Source organism: Artibeus jamaicensis, unplaced genomic scaffold (genome assembly GCF_021234435.1).
Source record: "Artibeus jamaicensis isolate MK-2021 breed Jamaican fruit bat unplaced genomic scaffold, CSHL_Jam_final contig_889, whole genome shotgun sequence".
NCBI classification, from domain to species: Eukaryota; Metazoa; Chordata; class Mammalia; order Chiroptera; family Phyllostomidae; genus Artibeus; species Artibeus jamaicensis.
Window position 1 is genome coordinate 5,733,242 of NW_026522005.1, and position 17,075 is coordinate 5,750,316.

The 17,075-nt window shown below is 42.2% G+C and overlaps 1 protein-coding gene across 9 annotated transcripts in view; it reads left to right on the plus strand.

Annotated features, from left to right (window-relative positions):
* CRACD (capping protein inhibiting regulator of actin dynamics) overlaps positions 1-17,075 on the plus strand; it is a 251,949-nt gene that overhangs the window by 22,793 nt on the left and 212,081 nt on the right. The window contains exon 1 of one of the 9 annotated variants that reach the window (XM_053654948.1): positions 15,113-15,132. The exons of 7 other annotated variants lie outside the window; for them this stretch is intronic. The gene's annotated coding sequence lies outside the window, so the exon portion shown is untranslated. Of the gene's footprint in view, positions 1-15,112; positions 15,133-15,403; positions 15,488-17,075 lie in introns of those variants that run through there. One more of the 9 variants, XM_053654945.1, reaches the window with a different exon arrangement.

The following is a 17,075-nucleotide window of genomic DNA, read 5'->3' on the forward strand; positions in this document are numbered from 1 at the left end:
GTGTTCAAGATTCTCTCCATGTCTTTTTAAAGTTCGATTGTAATGTGTTTCAGTGTATATCTCTCTGAGTTCTAATTAGAGTTTGTTGAATTTTTTGGATGTTTATGTTAATGTGTCTCATCAAATTGGGAAGTTTCAGCCATTATTTCTTCAAATATTCTCCCTGCCGCTTTCTTTCTTTCTTATTCTCAGATTTCCATGAGGCATGTGTTGGTCCACTTAGTGGTGTCCTTAAGTTCTGTTCACTTTTCTTCAGTGTCTTTTTTCTACTTCTCAGCATTCAGTGATTTCCATCGTCCTGTTTTAAGTTTCACTGATTTTTTTTCTTTCTGCTCAAATTTGCCTTTGATTCCATCTAGTGATTTTTTACATTTCTGTTGCACTTTTAAAGCTCTAGAATTTTTTGGTTTCTTTTTAGGTTTTCTATCTTTTTATGAATAGTTTTATTTTGCTCACACATTGTTCTCTTGACTTTCTCTGCATCTCCCTTTTGTTCTTTTAGCATCTTTGAGACAGTTGTTTCAGTCATTGTTGAGTATATCTGCCATTAGGTCTTTTTTCAGGGACAGTTTGTTGGTTTATTTTTTTTCTTTAAACGGATCATACTTTCCTGTTTCTTTGTGTGCCTTGTGACTTTTTGGTGTTAAACACTGGATCTTTGAATCTAATAATGTGATAATTCTGGAAAATGGATTTTCCCCCCTCCCCAGGTTTGCTGGGTTTTTTTTTTGTTATTGTTTTTGTCTTTTTCATGGTCATATTTATCTCTGTCCTGAGGAGTAGCCTTAAATGTGAACTTAATGTCTTCTCAGCTTCTTTTGGATGTGCATGGTCACTTTCTGATTTCCTTGCATATGTAGTCATTTTTACATATCTTAGTCTTTAATGCCTAGATCCCCAAAGAAGAAAGAGGAAAAAATGGAGGGTGGAGGAAGGGCTCTGGTCTTTTAAATGCCCTGGAAGTCACTTTAACCAGAAGAGGTGGGGTTTGCTTCAGTGGGGGAGGTGCAACAGCAGTGGCTATTAGCTTCTTTGTCTGTACTTCTCTGATAAGACACTGTAATCAGAGCAGACATCCCCAGTATGTGGAAGACAGAGTTCTTCTTCCCACCCTGGTTTCCTCAGACTGTGTGCCTGCTGCTCCAGGAGCCAAGCACAGCTGCCTGCTGTTTGGCAGAGGAGTGGGGAGGCATAGCTGCCTCTGTGCTAAGAGCTGAAATTAATCACAATGTACAGGCTTCCAAGGCTTCCCCTGGAAGTCGTAATCCTTCAACAGACTGCAGAGTTCCAAATAGTTTTATCAGGCAGATTCTGTTACTGCAGTTGTTTTCTAGATGGGGGGCAAATTCCTGGTACTTCCTACTCGGCCTTCTTCCCCAGAATTCTGTCCTCTTAGCCCATTTTTGAAGTTGGATGCTGGCTTGTTCAGTTGTAGGGATTCTTTTTTTTTTTTTTTAAAGATTTTATTTATTTATCTGTAGAGGGGAAGGGAAGGAGAGAGGGAGAGAAACATCAATGTATGGTTGCCTTTCATGCATCCCCTGCTGGGAACTGGCCCGCAGGGAACCGGCCTGCAACCCGGTATGTGCCCTGACTGGGAATCGAACTGCGATTGTCTGGTTCGCGGGCCCGCGCTCAATCCACTGAGCTACACCAGCCAGGGCTTGGGATTCTTTATATATTCTAGATATTAAACATATTAAACACTTATCAGATATGTGATTTACAATATTTTCTCTCATTCTATGGGTTGTCTGTTCACTCTCTTGATAGTGTTCATGTGCTTTCTTAACTATCATAGTTATACATGAATGGGAAAAGGAGACTAACATAAAAATCAAGCAGCAAATGCAAACCTAGCTGTTTAAGTATATGGGAATTCTGGTGCTGTATGGTGAAGGCTCCCAGGAGAAGACAAGATGACCACAGTTTCTTAGTTATAGTCTGATCTCAGCTTCCCTGAGAGTTTATACCTGCTGCCCCTGGAAAACCAGCAGGCAAGGCCCTGAGTGAGCCGATGTAGAACTCCTCACAGTTAGGGCTCTGACAGAGTGGAGTCAGGCATTGGTCATTTATGTATTTCCCCCATGGTGCTTCCTGTACGTTGCTGATAACTCTCATATTTTGGTTTTCTTATATCGTATATCTCTAGCCTCTTTGATCAGCACTGATATTCTATCAGTGGCGTTCACCTGCTTTTCCCTGTCAAAGCTCCCTCTGTGCAAAATACACATTTTGCTAATCGTACCTTTGTCCTGATGTGTCCATAGTTCATTGGTGAACTACTTACTAGTTCAGTGAGTAACCAGATAAACTTTTACTCTGGTTATTTCTTTTAGGAATGGGATTATCTATTACAGTTCCATCTTAAAGATGTTTTTCATTATAAGTCTTATGTTTGCAACCACTATGTCCAACTTTCTCAAGAAATTTGTCTTTTTTACTGGAATTGTCCTTGTTTGTTTACAACTTGAAGCTTTAGTGGTATGCTTATGCTTTTCACTGTCGAGTTGAAGAAAATTGCCTTTACTACTCTCCCCAAACCCATACTTAGGACAACAGGAAGAAAACACCAGTGTATCCTTACTGGCTCTCTTGGTGTGGCAAATACTTCTTTGTGGTGATATGTGAAGCTGAGTAAGTAAGCAAAAACTTGCAATACGTACTTTCAGGAAATCATCTCTGCAATGTAGTCGATGGAGAAACAGCATGAAGGGATAGCATAAGTTTTTAGTGCATGGTTCTTTGTCCTAAATTCTCGTAAGTAAAATCAAAACAAAACAGAACAGCCCTGGCTGGTGTAGCTCAGTGGATTGAGCGTGGGCCTGCGAACCAAAAGATTGCGGTTCAATTCCCAGTCAGGGCACATGCCTGGGTTGCAGGCCAGTTCTCAGCAGGAGACACATGAGAGGCAACCATACATTGATATTTCTCTCCCTCTCCTTCCTTTTCCCTCTAAAGATAAATAAAATCTTTAAAAAACAAAACAAAACAAAAAACAGAACAAATTTTCTGGAGAATGAAGATCATTAAAAAGTTCAGAAATAGTGATGCTTTCTCACATGTCTCTGCAGAGGTACAAAGATACTAACCTCTACGGTTCTGTCTTTAATTGATAAGAGGGATTAGTCGAAGAGCCCACTTTTTGTGCACAAGATTAACTCCGAGTGTTAATGATCTGGAATTATCATTGACAAATAGGCTGACATAAACCAAAAATACAGATTTTAATCATGTTCTGTTTCCACTCCCAGGGTACCATATTAGTTCTGAAGACTAAATGTCATGACCCCAGTATTGCACTAATGGTTCAGTCAGTAGAGAATTGGAGGATTGGGGACTTTTGTCTTCTTATAAAAGAACAAGAGTTCTTCCTCAGATACAGTTGAATCTTTATTTTTATTAGTGGACTAATAATATTACAAAGCTGCTCTTCTGGAATAATGGTAACTGAACTTCTGAGGTGTATAACTGTGTGTATATATACCTATGACTTAGTTTTTGGATAATCTTATTTATAAATAGTTTCTCAAAATGTAGTATTTGAACTTGATTGGTTAGAGAGACAGTATCTTTAGAAAGGTAATAAGGGAACAACTATTTCCTCAGAGGATATTTCAGAGTTTTACTGCACTGAGTAATGTTTCAGTATAAAAGAGACAAGCCATTTCTGTACATAGTTTCAGGTTATATTCTTACAGTATTCTTGGCCCCCTTGCTTCGGCTACAATGAATGTGTTCACATTTGTTCCAGAGCTAAGAATAGTTAATTCCATACCACCACCATCCTTGCAACAAGAGGAGAAATAAATAAGGACTTTCCCTTTTCAGTAGAGTGAAACTTCCAGACCCTGGCCTGGGAAGATTTTATTTCACCCAACATGTCTAAATATCTCTGCGCTGTTTAAAGGGTGGAGACAACCAGGATTCCTCATTGAACTATGAGCTCATAGGCCTCATCTCCACCTACTGGGATGCTGTGGACTTCTTGTTCCAAACAAACCCTACAGACTGCAGCTTCCCTCTCAGACCGCAGTCTTCTTGCCTTTTGATTCCACCATTTGCTCAGAGTCATAATCTGTGTTTTCTGCCTTGATTATGACTTACCCCATCTTTTCTCCGCCTTCCCATTTTCCTAGCAGATCAGGCTTCCAGTTGTATCTGCCCTCGACTCCACAAGCCACCATCTCAGCAATCGTCCGTGCCTTTCCAGCACCTACACACCCACCCAGAGCCCCGGCTGCTGTGCACTGTGCACTTCCCGCTGCTCCCAGCTCCCTTCACTGGCCCTGATGCACATTTGTGTTGCCTGTCTTTGACTGAGCCGGCATTGTTTGTTAGAACTGAAAGGTTTCCAATAAAATACTAATTAAAGTTACAAGGACTTACTATTTTATTGTCCTTCACTCCTTAGCAAAATTTTCAAAGCAGTTGTTTCAAAGCTTTTTTTACACTTCAAATCCTCCTTCATTTCTGAATGACTTAGTCTCTTGATTTTCTTAGCAAAGTCAGCATGAATTTGCTTCTCTCCCTTCTCTCCTCAAATGTTTCAGTTCCTATAGTTACTTCACTATCTTGGGTTTTCTCTACAACTCAGTTATTATAATATATATATGTGTATATATATTTTTTAACTTATTGATTCTTAGAGAGAAACTGGAGGGGAGGGAAGGCAGGGGGTGGAGAAAGAGAGAGAGATTGATTGATTGGTTGATTGATCGATCTGTCATTCCACTTATTTATGCATTCATTGTTTGATTCTTGTGTGTGTCCTGACTGGGATCAAACCTGTGACCTTGGTCTATTGAGGTCACACTCTAACCAGCTGAGCTACTGGCCTGGACTGTACAGATATTTTTTTTCAGTGCCTGCTCATTGATACTTGGTAGGTGCTACATAATAATACTTTATATTAGGATGGATCAGCACACATTCCTAGGTACTTGCATATACATGCTCTCACGAAATCATTATCCAAGCTCACCTGCTATAGTGTTTCAGGAATAAAGCTTCCTTTTTCCAAAACCCAACTTTTTATATTCTTTTAACTTTATTTCCCTCCTCCTCAGAAACTTTGATGATCTTAGGTGATCTCCTTCCTCCCAATAGCTCTTTTCCTTCCTGATATAAATACCTTTGGCAGGGGGGCTATTATTTAAAAATAAACATACCAAAAAAGCTCCCAGGGCTTACTCCATCTTTGAGACGCTGTTCTATCTTTTTTCTTCCACTCACTCAGAGATTTTCATAAGTAAAGCCTCATGTCCCAACCTTGACTTTTAAGTTTTCCACTGATTACTTATCTTGTGAATTCTGGCTTCCAATTCCCATCTCGAACTAGACTGCCTTTTACTGATTCACCAAAAATATCAACCACAGTCCCCCATTTTATAATCCGTGTCTGATCCCAGGCCAGTCGCAGACATATGAAATGATTCTTCACCCTCGAAGACAACTGAAGTCATCCGAGGTTCGGCGTTGCGGTTCGGGACATCTGACTGTGGGTCTTGGGCTGTGGGTGAAGGAGGCAGCCACATGCAGTAAGCAGGCTGTCAGGGGCTCTCAGTTCCTGAAGAAGGTGATGGTGTGCCTCTGGAACCTCTTGATGTGAGTCTTTATGATCACACAGGTGACAGGGAACCATCATTTTCTGTGATTCAGAGCCTTCCTTCTGTGGTTACTTGCTTATGGGATGAGGCCACAGGCAAAAATATTTCTGCCTTTTCCTCCTATGCCTACAAGTGAGCCCCAGCTTCTTTGCAACACCTACAATTCCCGGGGAGCTAAAGCGCAGCCGGTTCATCTTCACTCTGAGGGTGTGCCGGCCTGTGCTGGGCTCAGAGTTTTGAAGGCGCCATAAGATGCAGACCAGGGACTGCAGTTCCCCACAAATACCAGAAGACAGTCACTGCGGTCGGTTCATTTTGAATACCCTATCCAGATATTAGAAATTAGACGATTATATTTTTACCTCCATCTTTAAGTTATCTTAGGAACATTGTTAAATACATACATATCCAAGGTCCAAGGTTTTGCATGAGGAATTTTCCACCTCATTTGGGGATCAGTAATGTGTCTAAGATTTTCACTGCTGTCATCATTCCCAATGGTGTGGCTCAGAGGCAGGTGGCTACCAGTGATGGTCACTCTCTTGGTAAACAGGATTGTTTTGCTCTGGTCCTACACGTATAGATGGAAAACACACACACACACACACACATACACATACTCTCTCACATTCACACACTATGGGGAAGGCCTGTTATGGTGCTGTGTGTACATTGAAAAAAATAAATAAGTAGCTCATTGAGTTAGTGCATAAAAATAAATGAGCCCATGAAGCCTAGGCGTGCCTGGATGTTACAGGTGACTGGAAAACAGCAGAGAGGAGGAAAAGAGATGGTGATAAATAGAGAAAATAGAGAAAAGTAAATGGGTTAAGACAAAAAAGAAGCAGTAAAATTTAGAGCTAGATACACTAAAAAGAAATGTAACAAGGAAGTTTGAATTAGCCAAAGTGGTTCATGTGGAAAGTTGCACAATACAATAGAATAAGGATTCACTGGGTCACAAGATTAGATAAGATGGTTGGCTCTTCAGGAAAGATTGGGTCTTTATCCATGGGAAAGGGAAGGGGTGAGTCTAATGGATCAGGAGCCAACCCCCTGCCCTCGTTCAAGCCTGCAGTAGCTACTGGTGAGACTTGGTTTGATGAAGAATCTGGCCTGTCACCAGACGTGCCTTGTCATATCTCACATTTCCATCATTTGCTTTACTTCTTTGGATCCCCATGCCTTACTCCAAAGGGGTCTTCTTAAAAATGAAGTTCTTTGCCTGGGAGGGGTAGCTTGTTATTAACATGAATTAATGTATTTGATTAGCATAAATTGCTTAACAGAAAAATAAGTCCTGGTTCTGCAACTCATTGTGTAAAAAATTTAGTTCTCTGCCCCTCGTGGTTCAGATCAGATAGTTGAACTTGATTCCTTCATACATTCATGTATAGTTGTTGAGTGGCTGCTACATACTAGAGATTGTTTTGGATCCTGGAGCAACAGAAGTGAGCAAGACACTAGATGCCTGCCCTTGTAGAGCTTACATTCTAGTGTGCATGTGAAAAGGGTAGGCAATAAACAGGTGAATAAGTAAAACATGTAGTATTTCAGCTCATGGTTTAAGTTTGGGGGCGCAGGAAGCCAGGAAGGAGGATGGGGAGATGGCGGTGGTGGCACTTTTAGAGAGTGGTCAGGGACAGCCCCTCTGAGAAGCTGCCACTTGAAGGAGGTGAGGGAGCACGGAGCCATGCGGTTGTCTGGAGGAGAAGCATGTCAGACAGAGGGCACAAGTGCCCCGGGCCAGACGCAGAGCCAGCCTGGCACGTCTGAGGGAGGGGAATGGGGAGTCCCTGCAGCCCTGGCTGAAGGGAGGGAGAGAGTAGCAGGAGAGAGGGTCCGAGGAAAGCTGGAGCGGACTCTGCATGGCCTTGGGAACCATTGGAAGGCCTTTGGCTTTTATTCCAGTTGAAATAGGAAATCATTGGAGGGGCTTAAGCATCAGAGTGGCATGACTTTAGGAGAAGAAGGATAACAGCAGGGAGACCATCGGGGAAGTTAGTCAGCTTGGACCGGAGTGGCAGTGATGGAGAAGTGTCAGATCCTGGGTGTATTTTTAGAGGGAGAGGACCATATGGAGGTGGAGGCAGGGATCAGAGTGATGCTGCCGCAATCCAAGGAATGCTAGGAGCCACCGTAGCTGGAAGGGACCACGGAGGGTCCTCCCCCAGAGTTTTGGGAGGAAGTTATGGCTCTGCTGACACCTTGAATTCAGACCTCTGGCTCCAGAACTGTGAGAGAATAACTTTCTGTTGTTTTAAAGGAGCAAGTTTTTGTGTCATTGCTGTAGTAGCTCTAGGAAACTCATAGTAATGCCTATCAGACATCACTGTGGAGGTGAAGTGACCAGTGAACTTGGATTTCATGGGAAAGATCTGGCTTGGAGATACAAAGCTGTGAGCCTTCACAGCATGGAGGTAATGTTTAAAAGGAGAGTGGATGAGATCCCAGGGAGAAAGTATCTTGATAAGAGAATAGGTCCAAGGATCAAGTCCCAGGGCTTTCTTAGGTTCAGAGGTTGGGCAGGTGAGGAGGATTTAGGAAGAGCAGCTGGTAAGCTCATTTGGGCAGAAGTATGGATGGGCCCCAGGGGTAGGGAGGGGACCCTGAGTCTTTCTCCCTTTCTGAGTATCAAGGGGAAAAATGATGTATTGAATTAGAGACCTCCTACTTCTAAGGTGTTCGCTTAGCATTTGTTCTATGCTAAGTTCAGATGTCTTCCACCAGGGGACATTTCTACCAGGGGAGGTAGGACAAAAGGATAGTGAGGACCTTTTATCCTGTTCAAGAGTGTGTGGAAAGCTGCCAGAATATTACTGGAGCAGCAAAGAAGCTATGTGTTCAGTCCTTCTCTCACTCCGAAACAGGGAATATACCAGGTCAAAGGAGGAATTAGAATCAATTAGAGATATAGTCTTTCAAATAGTCATAGCAGGTTGAGACGGGAAGGGGCCTAATTAACGGGATAGTGTGCGTACAGGCTCAGCCTACAGCTCCACATATAATAGGCGAGCAACTTAATGTAATTATTATTAGTTAATAGCTATTTTCTAATCCTAAGCTTTCATTTTACAAATGAGGAAATTGAGATCCAGATATTCAGGAACCAAAAGTAATTCCCTTAAGCTGCACAGAAAGAGGGGAAACGCAGCAGAAAGTTCTTAGTTTGCCCTCTGCTGTCTGGTTCCAACTCCATGTCCATCCGCCCAGTGCCTCCAGTCCCCCTCCTGTCGTCTGCGAACAGCGCCAGGCCCTCTAGATTCCACGCTTTCCCCACATGTGCTTTGCCTGCAGTCCCTGGCACTTCCTCTCCCCCTGTGCACAGGTCTGTGCTTGTTTTCACGGCTCTAACAACCCCTGTGAATTCTTTCCTGACCTATCCAGCCGTGTTAACTCTCTTCTCTGAAATTCTCTAGCATGATTCCCAGGACATGAACTGGGTGCTGCAGGGGCTGTGCAGTGTGTGTGTGTGTGTGTGTAGCAGCCCAGGGGCTGTGCAGTGTGTATGTTTGTACACCTTTGCAATCTTGAGCAGAAGAAAAGAACCATTGTTTTTGGCTTGGCTGCTGCCCTGATGACGCTGCGCTAACAGAAGTTTGTGTTGTGTCTGGCATAGCCTGTGTGACATTTTGCCATTATTGGTGGCAGAAGATGTCACCTTGATGTAAAAAGACCTGATAAGGCTTTAAACTTGGACCCCTTCAGAATATTACCAGAATTAAAATAGCTAGCACAATAGCCCTTTTTAAAAGGTAATTTCTAATAATCAAATAGCTTGCTTCCTTTGATAGGACTTGTATTCTCCTAAAGTTTTTGCACTAGGATAAACTTAAGATAACCCAGGAAAAGAGAAAATTGATTTCTTGTAAGAAAGGTACTGATAGCAGTGATAGGCACCCATGGTAACCAGAATCTTTTTACGTAAATGCTTTCTTGCTTCAAGGGCAGAGAAATACCAAATCAGCCTTGGTGACAGTAATGAAGAATTTGTCCTCTTGTATGTACCTTTGCTCTTCTTTCTAAAATTGTATTTACCTTGTCATTAGACAGTCTAAATTATTTTCCTCTACCTTAAAATGTGTGATAGTAACAATTAATTAATGTTAGGACAAGTTGTACTTGTTTATTTTTATTTATTGATTTTTAAAGAGGGAGGTAGGGAGAAGGAAGGGGACAGGGAGAAGGAAGAAGGGAGAGAGAGAGAGAGATTGATTTATTGTTCTGCTTAGTTTTGCATTCATTGGTTGATTCTCGTATGTGTCCTGACTGGGGATCGAACCTGCAACCTTGGAGTATTAGGATGACACTCTAAGCAAGGGAGTCACTCAGCCAGGGCCTATTTTTTTAATTCTTAACAAAAGATGCAGAATTGAACTCTCTGGGCCCAAATTAAAGTCTGAACTCTGACTAAGGTTCGTAGTATAAGAAACACAAATTACACTTCTGTTTATAGTTTTACTCTCATAAATTCTTTTTATACCAGACATTTTATCTTGTGTTCCATAAAGCTGTTCATCAAAACTTTGAGTAAATGGATACATAATTTTATATCTTTATATAATGAACATGGGTACAAGTTTTTGAGTGGATGTATGTTTTCAATCTCTTGGATATATTCCTAGGAGTGGAATTTCTGGATCATATGGTAACTATATGCTTAAAATTTGAGAAGCTGCCAGACCTTTTTCCAAAGTGGCTGCACCATTTTTGTTCCCACCGGCAGTGCGTGAGGGTTCTGTTTTGTCCATGTCCTTGCCAACACATGCTGTTATGAGTGTTTTGGATTATAACTATCTCCGTGGCTGTGAAGTGGTGTCTCAGTGTGATTCCGATTTGCATTTTCCTGATGGCGAATGATGTAGAGCATCTTTAATGTGCTGAGAGCTGTTCGAAGATCTTCTTTGGAGAAATGTTTATGAAGACCCTTGGTCACTTTTCTATAGGTTTTTTTTTTAAATGTCTTGTTAGAGTTATATATATTATATATAACAGATAAAAATTTCCTTAACAGGTATTATTTGCAAATATTTTTTTCATGCTGTGAGTTGTCTTCTTTCTTTCTCAATGGTATTCTTTAAGCTTACAAGTTTTAAATTGTGACATAGTACAGTTTTACTTGTCTTCTTTTATCATTTGTGTTTTTGGTGTCATATGTAAGAAACTACTGCCTAAGCCATGGTCAGGAAGACATACCTATGCTTCCTTCTTTATCATTGAACCCTCCTATTTAGGTCGTTGATCCACTCGAGTTCATTTTGTATTCGGTGTATGTGAGGGCTCCGGCTTCATTCCTTCACGCGCGGCTGTGCGGTTGTCCCAGCACCGTCTGTTGAAAAGGGAGCTCTTTCCCTCGTGGAACTGTCTCAGCACCCTTGTTGAAAGTCAGTTGACCACAAATGTGAGGGTTTATTTCTGGACTGTTAAATTTTATTTCATTGACCCGTATGTGTGTCCTTATGCCGGTACCACATTGTCTTGATCAGTGTGGCTTTACTCCTCTCCTTTTAATACTCCCATTACAAAAAAAAAAGGCATTTTAAATTGTGGACAGTGAAGTTGTCTCATATTGGATTCGGTATTAAAGCCAGTTGGAAAGGCACAAAACAAACCCAGGTGCAGTTAAACCCAAAAATCCTCAGGAAGGCGCAGTGTTGGGGAGGAAGCACGGATTTTCATTGGCTCAGGACAGCCGGTTTTCACCTAGTCCTTTCTGTGTTTGAAGACCAGCCAAAGGAGTTGACGTTCACTTAGGGCCTCTTCTATTTGAAAAATACTTACCTGGAAATACAGGAATTTCAGTGCACATAGAAATTGGGTCCAAAGCGATTCACATGCCTTTGCCAAGCCCTCACTGCAGGCATGCTCACTGACCGGAGGCTCTCAGAATTGCTGACATCATTCATTTCTGTTGTCCCTTCCTCCCCTTCCTCCCACTCTCTCCCCTCTTCCTTCTGTCCCTTTCCGCTTCCCTCTCCCTCTTCCCCTGTCTTCCCCCTTCTTCCTTCCCTCCTCTTTCTTCCTTTTTTTCTCCTCCCTCTTTCTTTTGGTTCCCCTCCCACCCTCTAGTACACTTTGCTGAATTTCTGTATCTTCCTGTGGCTGTGATATGACTTATTATAACCCCACATTAAAGTGTATACAAAAATGAACTGACCTCTGTAGCTGATAGTTTTGATTTTAGCATTTAATGTGTCTTTGTAGCGAGCAGTTGGACATGACTTTAGCCTGTACTGAATACTTCTGAGGGTCGCAGCTGCTGTTAGCCGGGGTTGTGGAGGTGATTAACCAACCATCTGGTGCTGTTAAAGAAATAAACCTTAGGACCTGCACACACACACACACACACACGCACACACACACACGATGGGCTGACGAGGGCCTGCCCTTCTCCAGTCCCACGTGCATCTCCCCATCTGCCTTTGGGTGACCTCTCACCGGTCAGTGGCCTTCTTCATTGGTCTTAGAGAGGGTAAGGCAGGGGCAGGAGGGCACAGTGTGACCGCTCCCTCAACACAGCTCTTGTGAGCAGCTAGCAAGCAATCTTCTTTACTCGAACAGTTTCCTAACACTTAGTTCAGTTCGGTCACTATTGTGCTTGCATCAGATTACCAAGATCTGCAAGAAGATTGCTGGCTAGTGGCAAGTGGAAGAACAAATGAGTAATAATTTTTTTTTTAAAAAAAGCATGTTTGATTATTTTCCTGATCGAAAAGAATTTTTCATTGTAAAAATATGAAAGTCAGAAAAGTATGAAAAGAAATGAAAAATTATTCTGTGAACCACATTGGGATCACATGAAATTTTAGTTCGCAGTTATTTAATATCTCATGCCCTTGACCTAGAAGTTGATCTGGTTCGGTTCTGAATGTGGAGCATGCCTTCTCAACAGAGGTGATGCTGCCTGCGTGGGGGACAAAAGCGGACTCTTGGGGGGGGGGCAGGCGGCAGAATCTTTGGTAGAATACGCTCCTCCAAAGGGCCACAGTACATAAACAGATATTTAAATGTCATGGGGGAGGGAAGTTACTAGGAAAAAATACCTAACGAGGCTCCTTGTGGGGAGTGCTTCCTCCTCACATTCACACGTTGAGGTCTAACCCCCCAGCACCCCAGGGTGTGACTGCATTTGGAGCTGGGGTTTTATAGATAAAGGGAGGTCTTTAGGGTGGGCCCTAACCCAGTAGGACTGGTGCCCTCGTAAGAAGACAAGATCGGGACAAAGACCAGCGTAGTGGAGAGACCCTGTGGGAACGAAGGGAGAAAGTGGTTGTCTGTATCCGAGGAGGGAGGCCTCGGAAGAAACCAGCCCTGCCGACAGCATGATTTAGGGCTTCCAGCCTCTAGATCTCTGGCGAAATCAGTTTCTGTTGTTTAAGCCAGCCAGTCCATGGAAGTTCATTATGGCAGCCCTAACATACTACTGGAGGGGCTGATAATGACAGAAAGGTTGAGAAACACTGATGCAGAAAAACTTACTCCATTTTATGTTATGTTCACTTCAGGTCTATTTCTTTCTGATTCTCCATATTATTGAAAATTGCAAAATTGGTTTTCAGTTTTATAATCTTATTACTGAGCACCTTCCACATCAATATCTAATTTGAACCTCAAAAGTGCTTTATATGGTGATTAGGTATTAAGTTTCCTATTTTGTAGATGCCTCTGGACATTTATACACATTGCTGTCTCTCTGCCTAGAAAGATACTTTCTACTCCTCACACGCCACCCCTTTTCTCCGCTAACTTCTTGCAGCACACGGCTTCCTTCAGGAGGCCTTCCGTGGTCCTCCAACACTCTTCCTTAGCCCTCAGTGGCTCCCCATGGTGGTACCAGCTGTACTGCACAATAAACACTTGTCTGGTTATTGTTGGTCTCTTCTCCCACCTGCGAAGCCTGGTGAGGAGGAACTCTTCCTTTCAAAACTGAACTTCCAGCACCCAGCAGAGGGCCAGGGTATGTTGTTAATAGATGAATCAGATCCTGTAGCTAATAACTTGAACTTAGTTTGTTAGTATCTGCAATCAGTTCTCTCAGTGCTACCTGGCTGCTTCTCCAATAATTCATTTGATTTGTCCTAATGGGTGTGGTTTTGTCTCTGAGTACGAAGGGATGCTAGTGGGGTCTGCTGTCTGCGCTGTGCTGCAGGCCCCTCTCACATTCGGGCAGCGTGGCATGTATGCTTGCAAGTATGAGTACGTGTGTATGCTTGTGCATAATGGACTCAACCTTGACCTGTTCCCCAAAGGGTCATCCCAAAGGATTTCACGCTTTCTACCACATTCCAGAAGCCTCCTGCTAGTCCTTTTGTAGTGTCCCAGTAACCTCCTGTTGGAGATTGGGATACGGATTCCATCTTCTTTTTGGCAGTTTCTAGAGATGAGTATTAGACCATGTGTAGTGTGTATCATGGAGTTGACAAAGCTGGGTCCAAATTAAATGCACACCACAGCTGTAATTGTTTTGTTCCTTCTTTTCACATAGACCCTGCTGGTACTGTGTTAGGTCCTGGGATATAAAGGTGACTCAGCAAGGCCTGCGCTTGCATGAAGTACACAGTTTTACTGAAGACAAGGCATGAGAACAGATGAATTCTACTGCAGCAGGGTTAGCGCCACAACAGAGATAGGGGCAGGGCGCTGTGAGGCCCCACAAGCTCAGCGGCTGCTCTGCCTCGAGGTATTTTGGGAAGGCGCTGTGTGTGAGCTGGATTTTGAAAGGAGAGTAGGAATTTACCAAATGAAAAGTGGGAAAGAAATACGCAAAGGAACCAGTCTATGGAATATCTGATTTAAAAATGAGTATGTATGGGACAAAAAACTGAAAAGGAGTATCCCCAAATGAATAGTTGAGTGGTTGGTGTTTTATGGTTGTAGAATTAATTATAGGTAGGTTTTTTCCCAGAAATTTTAAAAAGCATTTATTTATTTATTTTTAGAGACAGGGGAAGGAAGGGAGAAAGAGAGGGAGAGAAACATCAATGTGTGGTTGCCTCTTGCACGCCCTCTACTGGGGACCTGGCCTGCAGCCCAAGCATGTGCCCTGACTGGGAATCAAACCAGTGACTCTTTGGTTTGCAGGCTGGTACTCAATCCACTGAGCCAGACCAGCCAGGGCTTTTTTCAGAATTTTTAAAAAAAATTGCCATATTTTTTTCATAACTAAAAATGAAATAAAAGCTTGTGACTATTTTATCAATGAATTGATTTATTTCTTATTGCCTATATTTGTACTTAATTTAACATCCAGATTAAACTAGCATTGCCTAATTGACTAAATTGTTAGGTTTTTTTTTTTTTCTTAGTAGAGGGTACAGAACAGGATACGACTTGGTTCCTTTTTTGATAAACAGACCCGAGTTTCCTTTTGCCTTGAATTTCCGTTGACTGGTTCTCATCTGGAAGGCCAGGATAGGCCTGGTGGGAGTGTACCCTTTGCTGAAGTGTACGGGTGTCTTTTAACCGGCTTGAGTAGAGTTTGTTCACCCTGCATGTGATTAGTGGTGTGCGCTCAGCCGAGAAGGTGAGACCACAGGGCGGCTGGGAGGGATCCTGGAGACGGCGGACTGTTTTAGTGAAAGGGAAGAATCCGCAGGTGGAATGCTGTGAGGACACCTCAGGCCCAGAGGGTGGAGGAGCAAGAAACACGGCAGGTGAAGTCAGGCTGGACAGGAAACCGCGTCGGCAGACACTTGGCTGGCGGTGGAAGGTCCCTTTTATGTGGAGTCCAGCACGTCTTGCCAGGGCAGGGGAAGCCACCGAGAGGCACCCTGCCGGCCCAGACACCAGGCTTTGGAAGTTTTCCCAAAACAACTTCAGAGGCTGAATAGGCTTCTCTGTTCACTGTGATACAGCAAAGGTTATGACCAGCTCGAAAGGTGTGTACATGCAGAGATGTCTCCTTTCTGATTTTGTTTGTGGAAGGAAGGTTTTTTTTAAGATTTAAAATTACTTTTAAATTATTTGAATTACCACATTTTTTTCCCTTCAAAGAATGTTTTTCTCTGTCTCCTTTGCCAAACAATTATTTGTTTGATCTGGGTCAAAACCAATCTTATTCCTAATGTCTTCCTAATAATTAAAAATTGTTTTCTCTTCTTTAAAAATATAAAAACGTCAACTTTCTGCAATAACAGATTAACGTTTTCCCCACCAGTACAAGGCAAGTGCAGGTTTTCCGAATGATGAGAATTGAGTGCAAGTGCAGGTTTTCCGAATGATGAGAAATGAGTGCTGGAAGGGTGGCCTGGGGTCATGAACGAGACAGGAAGAGGGGAACTGTGACTTAGAAACACCATGTTCTAGTGGCTTTCATTTGTGTCATTAGCTGAGTATTTAATATATTAAAATACCATTCAAAACTGTGTTAAAGTGGTGGTAATAACATCATGGTAAGCTCGCTTGGTGACAGATGATTGCTAGAAATAGTGGGGTGATCACATTGTAAGGTATTGAAAATGTCAAATCACTGTATTGTACACTGGAAATGAATATAACTAATACAATATTCTCTACCAACTATACTTAAAAAATAAAATAAAATATTTTTAAATGGTGCTAAAAAACTAGAACAAATTATTCAAAGTGGTAACATTTGCTGGAAATACGATTATGTGTTCTGACCCATAAAATACAACTTTTTTTTTTCAGAGGTAGTGTAAACAATTATAAATTTGATGTGTATAAATCATCTTAGATTATTTGTAGGTGGCCAGGTGCACTGGATCTGATATTAAATTGCACCAGATTTTCACCCGTCTTGGGGCTGTCTATGGCTTAAGTCCAAAGATCAAATATCACCTCTGCCTAAGGGGTTCTACATAATTTTTTAATCCTTTCCAGTGCTATCTCAACACACATACACACACATTACCGGATGGGTGGCTAAAGAATTCTTGTTTGTCACACAGTCTTTGATTATAAACTGAAGTGTGGCTCCCACTTTTCTGGGCCTTCCTTTGAACTTGAGTAGTGCACATGCATGGCAAATGGTAGTAGCTTGCCAGCTCGTTAGTAAGGTCAGTTTTCTAGGGGATGTCGTTACAAAATAAAAGCCCCTCTCTCATCAACAGATAGTTTAAGTGGCAATGTCAAGGTGACAAGACTTAAAATATTTATGGCTTTCAAAGGCACCCACCCTTTAGAGACCAGCAACCCAGGCACCAGACCTTCAATAACAAAGACAACAGGTGTGTTTAGAGTCATGATGGCCTTCTCTCTAAAAGAAAAAGTTCTAAAATGTACACAATGCAGTACACAGTGATACACCATAGATTTATACACTTGAAATTTATATAATCTCATTAGCACTGTCACATCAATTTAATAAAATTAACAAAATGTATCACTTCTGAAGCTGCATTAGATCTATCCACTCATTTTCTCTTACCCCAATTATCTTACTACTTTAGACCAAATTAGACACTTGCTTGACAGTCTTTGGTTCATATTCTTTTTTTCCCTTTT